Genomic DNA, 14221 nt, shown 5'->3' on the forward strand with positions numbered 1-14221 from the left:
TACCCTGTTGGAAGGCATGGGGGTGTAAAGCATGTCAGAAAGATGGCTGCCACCCAGGTACATATCTAGAATAATAAGAAGAGAATTACATATGTGCACTGCTTCTTAAAGCTGCACAGTGGTGCTAGCAGCATTGTTTATCAAACTTTTGGGTGTCCTTTTCCACATGCAGAAGCTAGAGGCTGGACCATTCCCTATGTTATATACATGTAGGCCTGCAATAATTTTTGAAGTGATGCTCCTTCTTGAAAACTGTATCCCACTTGTGGATCAATATGTTCCACTACAATATGTCCAACTACAACTTTCAAATGAACTACCATAACTAAAAACTTCCTTAGGAATATTAAAATAACCTATGTATTGAAATAAAAATTAAAATACAGTCTTTCTGGGATTTCCATACATATTTTCCAGTAGAAATATACTTTATAATTCTACAAATAACATTTATGTTAAAGCTTTCAGTCTGCAAATCATTATGATTTAACATGGCAAAACAAGTGTTTTGGTTCTTATCTTCAAATATCCCTTTTTGGTGGCTGGAGGGGAAAAATATGGACCAGTAATGAAAATCAGCAAAAAGTAGTGATTGCAAATGATACAAATACCACATTTATTTAGAAAAATAAACTTAAAATGCTTGTTTAGCTGGTACATTTTCCCATAGAGGACAGATAACTGGCTATAAAAATGTTATGTGTCAAATATGTTGTACAAATGGTTTTTCCTTTGTATTAACTGGGAATATACTGTCCATGTTGATTAGGAACATGTATGTCAATTTCTCGGTTGTTACAATGATACAAAAATGTATTAAAAACTAGATCCATTTTAAAATCCATGTCGGCTTGTTGATGCTTTTTAATCATCTCAATTTTAAGGAAGGACAATTTGCCTTGTGGAAAGATTCCAGCTGTGGAGGGAGAGATGGGCATTAATTAAATGGTCTTCACGTCTGAAGATAGGTTTTCTTTTATTTTCTCTAGTAGTCCCTCTAAGAACTGCTTGCTGTGGGCTAAAATTTCATGTGGCCATCTGTGCAAATGATGACCTACATCATTCCCCTGAATGGAAGTGACAGTGCAAATATTAGAAGTGCATTGAGATGCAATCTGTAACAGATGAATCATTTGGGTGGAGGATAGTATACTTTCAAGCATGTCAGCATCATTGGTCCTCTCCTTCTATGGCTTTGAATTTGCACAAGGGATAACAAAGGTCTTCTCTTTCCGCCCAAGATGATAATCTTCTGTTGGGAGCAAATACATTTATTTTTTTGGAGTTATTTTAAGTGCTTCATAATTCATACTTTCATTTAGCTACATATACTTGGATACTTCTGGGACACTGGCAGGACCACAGGATTACTGTTTACTATTCTTGATTTCTTAGAATTGAACTCTTTTAGCAACAGGCTTAGAGACATGGCTGTTTTTGTGGCAGGAAAGATATGAACTCCATCTTTTTCTTTCAGTCGGAATGTACTTAAGGCTGTGGCTTTCATCAGGTCTTAACTCATCGCTGTTGGATATGAGGCCGGTGGCTTAACGCAGATCACTTAAAGTCAGTGATCCATTGTGCTCTGGCTTAAGGGTTTCCATGCTCTAAGGAGGTCCTAGTTGTTATAATCAAATCCGGCCAGTAAGAAGTCGTAACACTGAATCTGTCATGGGAGAAATTGGCCAATAAGCCTCCAAATGTTGACGTTCCTTCCAGACTGAAGGAGCTGAAAAAGAAAAAAAAAGAGAATGTTGTAACACCAATTCTATGCCATCACCAACTCCCATGCAATCAATTAGTTTCATCTCTTCCTAAAAATGGTGCTCATATGGGTAATATTTGCCAGTTTGCAAAATTCTGTCACATTTAAATAGCTGACTTAATTCTCATTGAGTTCAATGAGGAAAAAAAAGTAAATGAACTGGAATCTTAGATGGCACTGCGATGGAACAAAATCTAATGCTACGATAACTAAGACCAGGTTTAGAACCTGCCCCAAATGGTACCTTTATATTCCTTTATATTTTTCCTGAATGGCCTATGCAGACAACGCTGAAGCAGGGAGAAGCCTTCCCACTTCAGGGGCCCAAAACATCTCCCCTCCATTCTAAAAGCATATCCCAGATTGCACAGAGAAATATGTTTCTATACCCTCTCACCTAAAAAATCCCTCAAGAAACAGACTGGCAAGGGGGAGGAGGCTATGAAAAAGTTAGGCTTGAGTCTTCAATGAACTTGCGGGGGAACCAGTGACACAAATTTTGAGGCTCATTCACAAAGTGGCATGTTGAAATCTTAGGGCCATCAGATAGCCCACACATTTGGTGGCTCATTTTAAGAGGTCTCTGCATACTGACTTGTGGTAACTACTGCATATGTGAGTGTGTAACAATATTTTACGTTTGTTTGTTTGTCAAACGTACAGCCCTCCCTCCCTGGCAAAAGCCAGGCTCAGGGCGGCTCACATAGTCATATAAATATACAATATACTATAAAACAGCATAAACTTAATTAAAACTATGAATTATAAAACCAGCCCTATAAAATCTATAAAAATCACATATCTCTGATGGCGCATTTAATTGCAACATAAGGCCACAGTAGGGTCTGCTGGTGGGTTGAATAAAGCGCAGAGCCTACAGATAACGTTAAACACTCCTGCATGGTGGAGTAGGGTAGGAAGGCCAGTATTGGTGAAGAAAACTGTAGATGGCCTCAACCATAAGCCTGGTGGAATTAGGGTTGCCAACCTCCAGGAACTAGCTGGAGATCTCCTGCTATTACAACTGATCTCCAGTCAATAGAGATCGGTCCACCTGGAAAAAATGGCCGCTTTGGCAATTGGACTCTATGACATTGAAGTCCCTCCCCTCCCCAAGCCCTGCCCTCTTCAGGCTCCACCCCAAAAACCTCTGGCTGGTGGTGAAGAGGGATCTGGCAACCCTAGGTGGAATAGCTGTCTTACAGGCCCTGCGGAACTCCATGAGGTCCCGCAGGGCCCTCGTCTCACTAGAGAGACTATTCCACCAGGTGGGGGCCAGGGCCGAAAAACCCCTGGCCCTGGTCAAGGCCAGCCGGACACTCTTTGGGCCAGGGACCATCAGTAAATTAGTATTTGAAGATCTTACCAGTTCTTTGGGTAACTTCATCATATAATTTTAATATTTGTAGTAAATATGTAATGATTATCTCTTCAAAGCTCCATGCTTGTAAACTACATACCATATGATACAAATCCTTGCATCTACCACTAGCACTGTTAGTCAATGTGACATCACTTAACAACTCCTCATAAAGAGCTTAAAACATGGCAATCCTATAGGGAAGAGTGGGTTTTCTGCCGCTTGTTGAAAAAGTAAATATGCTGCAGTCAGGAAGATTTTGGAAAATCCCTTGACAGTGGAGGTATCAGAAGATTGTGATCCAGACCGTGTGATCCAGATCACTGTAACCTCATGGCTGTATTATTAAAATGTGTTATATGTTAAGCTGCCCTTGAAAACTGTTTGGAAACTTCCACTGGTACAGAATGCTGATGCTAGATTATTGACCAATTTAACCAGGTATGACCATATTACCCCTGTGCTTTGGTAGCTTCACTGGTTATTATCTGTTTCCAGCACAATTCAAGGTGCCAGTTACATTTAAACCTCTTTCTAAGTATGATCCTGTCAGTCAACTAAGTTGCTCATCTTCAGTGGCTTCATCCCCAATGTGAAACAATGTGCTAGATATGCTATGGTTCCCACTCTCTCTCTCTTCTGTAAAAGGTGCAAAGCAGAATTATTCTGATACTCCTTTGAAATAATTTACTGATGAATGGTGATAATATTTGTTGGAGCTGGTGATTATATTTGTTGCAGGAGTTACAGTTTTAATGTGACTTATGTGTTTCAACTTTTTTTAAACTGTATTTATGTATATATTTTGCCATCCACCATGGGCATCATGGAAAGGTTGGATATAAATATTTTAAATAAACAAAATGTGATGTGTGTACATGAGCAGATTTAGCTCAAACAATGCTCAAGGATTATTCTTTATTTCCTTCTGTATACCTAAATTAGCGGTACATTTCTATGAAGAAAAGTAAATCACTATACTTGGAGACAGCATTATGATTATCCATTTATTATTTACAGGAATCCCATAGGGATCCTTGAAATACACAAACCTGCTAAGTCTTCCCTCACCTCTCATAATACTACTGTTTTCATAAATTATAAATGAACTTTTATTTGCTGAACTACCATTAAAATTCTAATCTTACTGAAATCCACACAATCCCATCAATTTATTGTATCCCCAATTCTGAGGATCATTTCATGTATTCAGAGACTCTTCGTATATATTACATTACATGGATCAGGCAGCTGATATGACTAGTGAGTTGCTCAGTAAATTCTATAAAGAGGTGATGGAAGTGGAAGCCACTTGCACTACTATAAAATAATAAAACCATATACTTTCCCATAAATGACTAAAAAAACCCTTATTTGTAAGGAACTCCTGAGATGCCTGTAAAAATGATGTGATTCATAAGCATACTTATAAGATGGGTGGATGCTGCTGGTGATTCTACATGATAATTCTTAGAAAGTTCTTCCTGACTGTTGGGATGATCTGACTTTTTTCAGACCCACTATGTCAATGATTATTACTTTTGACTATGTTTTTAAAGAGCTGCAATTCATATTTCAGACTTCTCACTGAGCCTGTAAGAGCTTTTGCAATCTATGTCTGCTGTCCTCAAATGGTCCACACATTTCAGGTTGTTATGTTGATGAGCTCTAGAATGACATTAACAATTACTATTTCAGTACCTTATTCAGGCATTGAAACAGTTCTCAAATACATTGAAAAAATGAACAAGAACGACAAAGAGAAATGCTGAAAATGTAAAAAGGTGGATTGTGCCTTTTATCATATCTGGTGGACTTGCAAAAAGACAAAAAAAGTATTGGAAAAAATATATTGTGAAATTCAGAATTAAAAAAAAAATCAAACTTGCTAAGAGGATGCTACTGGGTATTTTGCCCAATAATATGTCAAAAGTCTTAGAAGAACTACTCAGATACATGATAACAGTGGCCAGAGTTATATTTACAACAAAATGGAAAGCAGAAGACTGGGAAAGCAAACTAGAAGAGTATGCAGTTATGGCGAAATTGACGCATTATGTGAATAACAGAACCACCAAAGAATTTCAACAAAAATGGAAAATATATTATTTACATTATTCTTAGAAATAGGGGGGTAGAGCAGGATGTAACTGATTCATATGCCATGTTATATATCATATTGTATCAACAGGTATTTATGAGAAAAACAATGAACAGAATAGCAGGTAAATGATAATTATATATGAAATATTTTAATACTCAGAAATTATTTTAGATATTTTTGTTAAGATTGATTATAATAATTATTACGGCTTAACAGTTATTATTTTACCACCATTTTAAATATTTTCTAATATTTTACATTGTTTTTGTTTATAATATTATATGCATTATATGCATATTCTTTTCTTTTTCTTCCTCACATTTCAGGCCGAGAGGAGACAAGTTTTCTTTCATGGAGACAATTGTGCGGAATGAAGATGACCATCTGCCCATCTGCCAGGAAGGGGCAAGATAGATAACCATTTGGATATCCTAAGGTGGGCCATAGATATTTTGGGATGTGTGTCTTGATTGGATTGAAGAAATGGTGCAAAGCAATACACAAGAGAAGTCAAACCCCAATTTCATGTTAGGTCAAAGTAAAACCCCTCCCAGCCAGGACAGGAGGGCTTAAAATGTCAGGACATCCTGTCAGAGATGCAAGCCAAAGGCCAGGGAACAGGAGCAATGGAGTGAAGTCTGTCCTCATCAGCCTCTATTTTCAAAGTTTCAGTGGGCTTGTGTCCATTCAGGGAAGAGAATGCCAAAGTAACACCAGCGACTTAGTCTCATGTTTTTATTTCTTTTCTTAGTTCTGTAACACCCAATGGTGTTTTGATATACTTTTCTAGTGCCTTGTGCTGTAGTGAATTGAGTATGACTTTTAGTAAATAAAGGACTTTCCCTTTTAAAGATCTCAGATTGGGGTCAAAGATCTCACCCGAGGCACCTGACTGCTCATTCCACACATAGACTATTAACTTCTGAATCGAGTACAGACCGCTGGCTAGAAGAGGGTGTGTGTGAAACAGTTCACACAAACACGCACACACATAGCCCCTACCTATGCCTCAAATTATGGGTAAAGAAAGGAAGGGCAGAGCTTGAACAGTGGCAGCCAAACCGAAGAAAGGAGAGAGAATGTCCAACTCTGGTTTCAACCAGAAGCCTTTTATTTATATATATATATATATATAATATACACACACACACACACTATATACAAAATCCATCATATATATATATATATATATATATATATATATATATATATATATATATATATATATATATATATATATATATATATATATATATATATATATAATTATATACAAAATCCATCATTGTAGTTCATTCTTTTTCTGTCTGTTTCAATTATGCTTTCTGCTTTTTATGTAAAATCAAAATCCTTTATTTGCTGAAGCAGCAGTGTCTGCATTTACTTTTAGGTCTTTGCTAACCTTAAGACTGACTACCAGTATATATTTAGGATCAATATATAAATTCCCTAAGCCCCTTGGAGGAAGAGTGTAGATAAAATAAACACCACACTTTTGATACTCTTGTCATCCTGAAAACAACCAAGATGCAATCTAGCTGGATTCAGAGTTGCCGACTCTGCAACTTTTAAAAGGTTGCTAGAACTTCTGGCTGCTTGGGATCAGAAAGTAAATGTGCATTTGTTACAGCTCACTTATAATCATCAATAATGAATATTCTGTAATTGGATCTTAGTTAAAAATTCTGTTGATGCAGGGAGCCAAGAGAGAATCCATAGCACTTCCCTGCAGCTATATTCTACTAGAGGAATTAAAAAGGTAGCAACTTTTTTCTTCCTTTCAGCAAAACAGGGAGCTTGGACTTCCAGTAGAAAACAGAATTTCAAAATAATGAAGAAAGTAATTTGTGGCCTGTTTGTTTTTTAAAAAACCATGTTTAAATTGATATAAGTGGAACAAAATGCAGGAGTTACTTATTATGAAATAACAAACGGGGACCTGCAAGAAACTTGCGGGAGCAGCTATCCCATTCCCCCACCTTTGCTTCCTCCCCTCTTCCCCTACTTCTCTGTCTCTTGCTCTTTCTCCTTCCTGCCACCTTTTTCTTACTCACTCTCTCCTCCATGCCTGTCAATTTCTCTCTCTTTCTGCCCCCTACACCATCACTCTGTCTAACTCAGGCGTCTGCCCCTACCATCCCAAAAGCACACACGCCCAGGCAGGTGATCCTAAGCAATGCTACTTTATTAGGAGCAAAAAGACAGATTAAAGAAGCTGACTGCCTCACACGCAGGTGAGGCTGCTAATAACTTTAGGTGTGCAAGGTACATGTTAAAAGCATTCTAGCCAGAGAAAGCAAAACAGTGAAGTTACTTCGAGATAGTGGTTCCCAGGGAGGGAAGCCATAACATCATACATCTGAGATAACCAGAGGAACTAAAACTGTACACAGGATTTGTTAGCATGAGAATCAGACCTTGAGAAGCAGCCAGACTCTGGCCTTAAATGGAAGCCAGCCCCTGGCCTGCATATGTCCCGAGCCTGTATTCTAGTAGGTAGCATGGACCTGACACACTCTTTCTGTTCCCCGCCCCATTACTTCCTCTTTCTGCCCCTCATCTCCCTCCTGACCTCCCACTTGCTTCCTTTCCCCCTCCCACAGCAGCAGTAGTAGCAGTGGCACTCCCATTGACCACCTGCTTCCTCTCTCTCCCCCCCCACAACAGCAGTGGTGGCAGCAGCTCTCCAGGAAACACAATGGATCTCCCAACTACAGCGATCAGTTCCCCTTAGGGTTGCCAGTTCTAGGTTAGCAAATTCTTCAAGATTTGGGGGTTGAGCCTTGGGAGTGAAGCAACCTCAGCAGGGTATAATGCTAGAGACACTGCCCTCCAAAGCAGCCATTTTCTTCATGGGAGCTGATGTCTATCATCTCGAGATCAGTTGTGATTCCAGGTGATCTCCAGCCCTCACCTGGTGGATGGCAACACAGTTACCATGGAGGAAATGGCTGCTTTGGAGAGTGGAGTCTATGACATTATACCCTTCTGAGGTCCCTCCCCTCCTCAAACCCCACCATCCCCAAGGACCACCTCTCAAATCTCCAGGAATTTCCCAACCTGGAGTTGGCAACCCTATCTCCTTCCCACCCAACAGCCAACATATCTTTATCTGCCTCTCTGTTTTAAGTTTTCTGTCTCCCCCCACCCCCCAAGTGGCTTCTACCTTGGAAAACTACAGTCTTTATTCAGTGGGGGCCAAAGCAGCTTACATTTGTCTCCTCTCCTCCAAAATCACCCAGTGAGCTTCCACAGCAATATGAGGATTAGAACTTGGGTCTTGCAGACCCTGCTCTGAAGTGCTAACTGCTTCATCTCACTGGCTTTCAGACGGTGGCTGCTATTGCACAGTAGCTCTCCCCAAACCCTGTCCTCCTCAGTCTATACCACAAAATCTCCAGGAATTTCTCATCCTGGAGCTAGCAACCCTAGGCATGACCCTAGTGAGTCCTTCTTCAAATGCCAAAAATAGCCCTGCAAAGGTCCCTGTCCCCTTCCTCTGCCTTTTAGCAACAGAAACTGAAGCCTGGGATGCTGTGGTTGCCTAGCAACAGCCAAAGAGTGAATCCATTGTTTAAAGCTACAGGTGCTCCTTTTATTATTTTCGGGTTTAAAAAACCCCAATGTATTTTTTCAGCCTTTTCTGCAACCCTGAGTCCCTTTTCAGGTTTGTAAAAAGATCTGTCTTACCTGTTCACAGCTCCAGTCACTGGATTTAAGCATCTAAAAATTAGGCCAACTTCGCTATTAGATTATCAAATTGGATACTGCACTTTACTGTTGGACTGGTGGGTACAACTAATGTTTATTTTATTTTTAAAAGGTTGTTAATTAATTCAACATGATACTGCAGTAATTTTGTTGTCTGTAGGTAGCCACTTCACAAATACATTTTTGAATGACTATGTTACTTTTTGTGTGGTGTGTAGTTAATTTAATCAATTTAATCAAATCAGTAGCTATATACACAATAATAATAATAAAACAACTTTTCAAGATTTCTATAAATTGGTGTCATTTCTGATCGTTAAATTTCTCATTTGAAACACAGTATGCCACTTTTCCATACAAACTCTTTGTTTTTTGCATGGTGTTTTTAACCAAATACCACATCTACAGAAAAAGAAGATCCACATTACTGCTAGAATAAATACTAGATGTATTATGCACAATAAATTTACAGAATTACAACTACAATAGCAAAATATTCAGAAGTGAGAATATCAGCCCATTCCTGAGCTGTCGGCAGCCAGGGATGGCGGGGAGGAGGCACCTCCTAAACTGTTCCATGAACGCTGAAAGCTCGAAACAAGCCTGCAAAGGCTTTTTTCTTTTAAAATGGGGCTATTCACCCCATTGAGAATAGCGAGGCTGCACCTGCTAAAAAGCAGTCGCAGCCTCACGCTTCTCCTTACCGGCGTGTGTGTGTGTGTGTGTGTGTGTGTGTGTGTGTGTGTGTGTGTGTGAAGTGCCGTCAAGTTGCTTCCGACTCATGGCGACCCTATGAATGAAAGTCCTCTAAAATGTCCTATCTTTGATAGCCTTGCTCAGATCTTGCAAATTGAAGGCTGTGGCTTCCGTTATTGAGTCAATCCATCTCTTGTTGGGTCTTCCTCTTTTCCTCCTGCCCTCAACTTTTCCTAGCATGACTGTCTTTTCCAGTGACTGTTGTCGTCTCATGATGTGACCAAAATACGATAGCCTCAGTTTAGTCATTTTAGCTTCTAGGGTCAGTTCAGGCTTGATTTGATCTATAACCCACTGACCTATAACCCATTGATTACCGGTGTACCAGGGGTGAAAGGGAACAGGAGGCTGCCTACAGGCAGCCCCGCCCCTCGGAATGCACCAGGAATGCCCCCTGGACACCAGAATGCCACCTGGAATGCCGGTGCGGGCCTTTACGCTGGTTGGATGCCGGCAGAAGGCCTCGTCGGCATCCTGAGGTGGCGCTGCCATGGTAGCACCGGGAGACCAGTGTTTGGGACTCCCTGCCGATGTTGGGGCCACTTTATGGCAGCATAAGTAGCCCGGATGCCGGTGTGGGGGGCCCCAACACCAGCACAACCCCTTCCTGGCCTGAGGACTTTCATCCTCAGAAGTCAGGAATGTGCTGTCAGTCTAAGTTAATATGGAAATCTTTGTTAGAAAGTAAAAGTACTAAAATGGTCCACAAGACTACCATGTCAAGCCTAAACAAATGTATTTAAAATTATGTGTCTCATATTTAGATGAATTAGATGAAGTAATGGACCATTCCACTGCATAGCTAAGGAAGCTTAAATCTAATGCAATCGAATGCTACAAGCCATTTTTGGTATCATGGAAATAAATCACCAAAATCAAAAATTTCAGGTAAGATTTGCAAGTATATGTGTGTGTGTGTGTGTGTGTGTGTGTGTGTGTGTGTGTGTGTGTGTAAAGTGCCGTCAAGTCGCAGCCGACTTATGGTGACCCCTTATGGGGTTTTCAAGGCAAGAGACTAACAGAGGTGGTTTGCCAGTGCCTTCCTCTGTATAGCAACCCTGGTATTCCTTGGTGGTCTCCCATCCAAATACTAACCAGGGCTGACCCTGCTTAGCTTCTGAGATCTGATGAGATCAGGCTAACCTGGGCCATCCAGGTCAGGGCAAGATTTGCAAGTATATTATCTTTAAAAAACACCAAAAAATCTTTCACCAAGAAATTGTTTCAAGACAACTGTAATATTTTTATATTAAAAAGACAATTGCAATAAAAAAGTTCATAAAAAGAAGAAAATGCACAAATCCACAAAACAGCAGCAAAAACATCAACTAAAAGAAGAGTTGGTTTTTATATGCCAACTTTCCCTACCTTTTAAGGAGAATCAAACCAGTTTATAATATCTTTCCCTTCCTCTCCCCACAACAGACACCTTATGAGGTAGGTGAGGCTGAGAGAGAACTGTGACTAGCCCAAGGTCACCTAGCTGGCTTCATGTGTATGAGTGGGGAAACAACACGGTTCACCAGATTAGAGACCACCGCTTAAGTGGAGGAGTGGTGAATCAAACCCAGTCCCCCAGATTAGAGTCCACCACACTTAACCACTACACCACACTGGCTCCCTTATCAACAAATGCCAGAAAAACCCATAGTTAAAAACTAGTCAAAATCTTGTCAAAGGTCAGCTGCCAGGGCAAGCAAGGTAATTTCAGTTCCAAAGTGAAATAGAAATGGATTAGTTAGTACTGATAGTCCATTGCATTCAAGAAAGCTTTGATTTGTGCAGCTATCACCTACTGAAACATTTTGGCCAAGAATGACATTTGCGCACCAGCAGAAACCAGAACTTCTGGATTCAGGAAAAAGCTTTTTCAGTTGGGGTATCATGATGTCTAAAGAGAACATAAATCCAGTGGCATCTCAAAGACAAACAACATTTATTCCAGCGTGTGTTTTCGAGAGTCAGAATTCATTGACTCATGAAAATGTAAGATGGAATAAATATTAGTTTCACTGATTAATGAAAACATATGCTGGAATGTTAGTCTTGTTAGTTGTTAAGGTGCCACTGGACTTCTTTTTTATTTTGCTACAATATACTAATATGGCTTCCTCCCTGGAATACTCATTACTATATGCTTTAAGATGACAGGAAATGACCCTTCCTTATGGGCAGGCTGGAAGTCAAAAACAGCCATGGAAAGGACCCCATGCCCCTACCCACTCCACCTCTCCTGATAGAGGGGAGGAAGGAAGGAACAGGCTCACCATTGCTTCTGTTGTCAGAAACATTAACACATTTCAAACATTAAAGATAGCATTTAAAAATTAAAATACAAATGTACCTAAAATATTTAAAACAATTAAACAAAACACATAAATGTGCATAGACAAACAAATAGGGATGAAGGCTAATAAAAGAGGGAATACCAAACCAAACAAAAAGATTTTCATCCACTGGCACAAGACAGCTATAGAGGTAGACAGATGAATCTCCCAGGGGAGGGAGTTCCAAAGTTTTGGTGGCACCACCAAGAACACCTTTTCTCAGGTTGCCACCCATCTAGCCTCAGATGGTGGGGACACTTGAAGCAGGGCCCCCAAAGGTGACTGGAGAGGTCAGGTAAATGTATATAGGAATAGTCGGTCCTTATGGTATGCTGGTCCCAGGGCTCTCAAGAAAAATTTTAGCAACTTGAATTGGGTCCAAAAGCAAATTGGGAACCAGCATAGTTGAAACAAGACTAGAATGTCATGATCCCTATGACCCACTCCAATCAACATTCTGTCAGCAGCATTCTGTACCAACTGAAGCTTCTTCAAGGGCATCTCCAAGTACACCACACTGCAGTAATCTAGTATAGGATTAGGATTAGATAATTTATTTGCGGCACTTAAGTCAGTCAAAACATGATAAAACGGAAAGCATGGACTAATAGATTCTTACAATCAAAGAATTACAATCCGAGTCTTAAAACATTTTTAAAACATTTAAAAGGGAATTACAGCTGGGACACATCTGTCAATTGCGCTGTTCTAAAGTGACAAATTTTCATTGCTGCTAAACAAAATTTTGCTACCTGAAGAGTGGTTGAAGGCTTATCCCCTTGTAGGAGCATCTCAAACCTTTCACCTGCCCTGTCAGGTCTCAATCTCGATAAGAGGAGCTCAATAAATTTCAAACGGGGTAATGTATAGAAATTGCAGTTCAGGAGGGCATGCTCAACAGTTTCTAAGTCCCCTGATTTGCAGGAGCAGAATCTCTCTTCCCAGGGTGTCCGTAATCTAGTATAAATGTTACCAGGGCACACACCACAGTGGCAAGATCTTTTTTGCCCAGGAAAGGCCACACAAATTGTTTGCAAGCCAAAGCTGAGGAAAAGTGCCCCTGACCACTCCTACCACCTGTTTATCCAGCTGGAGGCCCGGGTCCAGGAGCACCCCCAAGTTATGAACCTGTTTCTTTATGGGGAGTGCAACTACATCCAGAACCGAGGATAATCCATTTGTTTGGTTAGACCTTCTCCCTACCATTAGAACCTGTTTTGTTTGGAATAGGTTTCAGCTTGATAGCCTTCATCTATCCCCAAACTGCTCCCAGTTCAATTCAAATTCAAAGGGTTGAATCTAGTGATTAATTTGTACTGTGAAGAGGATTTGGTACTAAAGTCAGGAAGACTCCTCACTTAGTGGAAGAAATTAATTGTATCCAACCCATTTCTTATTCTAAGCTCATATCTTCATGGGCTGAATCCTGTACTACCAAAGGAGTGAAGCCCACATAGTAGGATTTTCCTGCCTCTCCATGGCTTTGTGAACCCCCTCCCCCCATCCCCCAAAGATGCTGGGGTCAAGGATGCTTAGAAACACCAAGGGAAAGGGAAATTGGCTGAAATCACTATTCCCTTCTCTGTCAAAAGAAATACTTTTGCCCGTTTAACTGCAGTTTCATTGGCAGAAGGCAACCTGATACACATTTGTATCTTCTCAATTTAATTTTACAATATAATTGTTTTCCACTCTTCAATTTATGGTTTTTTTCAAACACATTTATTACGACATTGATGGCATGTCCCTACTTATAATTACCTTATTATGTAAGTGGTTATATCCACAGGTTAGATAATCTAAACATTTCAATTGCTTTTTTTTGTCATCAAGCTGCAGCCAACTTATGACAATCCTGTAGGGTTTTCAAGGCAAGAGATGTTCAGAGGTGATTTGCCTCTGTGTAGTGACCCTGGTATTCCTTGGTGGTCTCCCATCCAAATACTAACCAGGGCTGACTCTGGTCATTTATGCATAGTTTTACCTGAGGTTCGTTGCTGGCTGGACTCACACTTTTCTGTTGGGAATCTATGCACCAGCCGTCTCTCAAGCTCAAATCAAGTCCCACCTCTTTAAATGCTGCTCTGTAATTGGCTTACTTTACAGTGCTCACCGTGAGAGAAGATTTCCTCCCCCCCAAACCCAACTGCCACATAAAAATGCATTTTAAGAACAAAAAAAAACAAAAAAAGAGCAAT

At 40.2% G+C, this 14221-nt stretch overlaps 1 protein-coding gene across 1 annotated transcript in view; it reads right to left on the reverse strand.

Moving 5' to 3' along the window:
• Window positions 1-1606: 1606 nt before the first annotated feature.
• The window catches only part of PRR16 (proline rich 16), a 135423-nt gene continuing 122808 nt past the window's right edge, over window positions 1607-14221 (reverse strand). The window contains exon 3 of the mRNA XM_056848551.1: window positions 1607-1729. The gene's annotated coding sequence lies outside the window, so the exon portion shown is untranslated. The remainder of the gene's footprint in view (window positions 1730-14221) is intronic.

Source organism: Euleptes europaea, chromosome 4 (genome assembly GCF_029931775.1).
Source record: "Euleptes europaea isolate rEulEur1 chromosome 4, rEulEur1.hap1, whole genome shotgun sequence".
NCBI lineage: Eukaryota > Metazoa > Chordata > Lepidosauria > Squamata > Sphaerodactylidae > Euleptes > Euleptes europaea.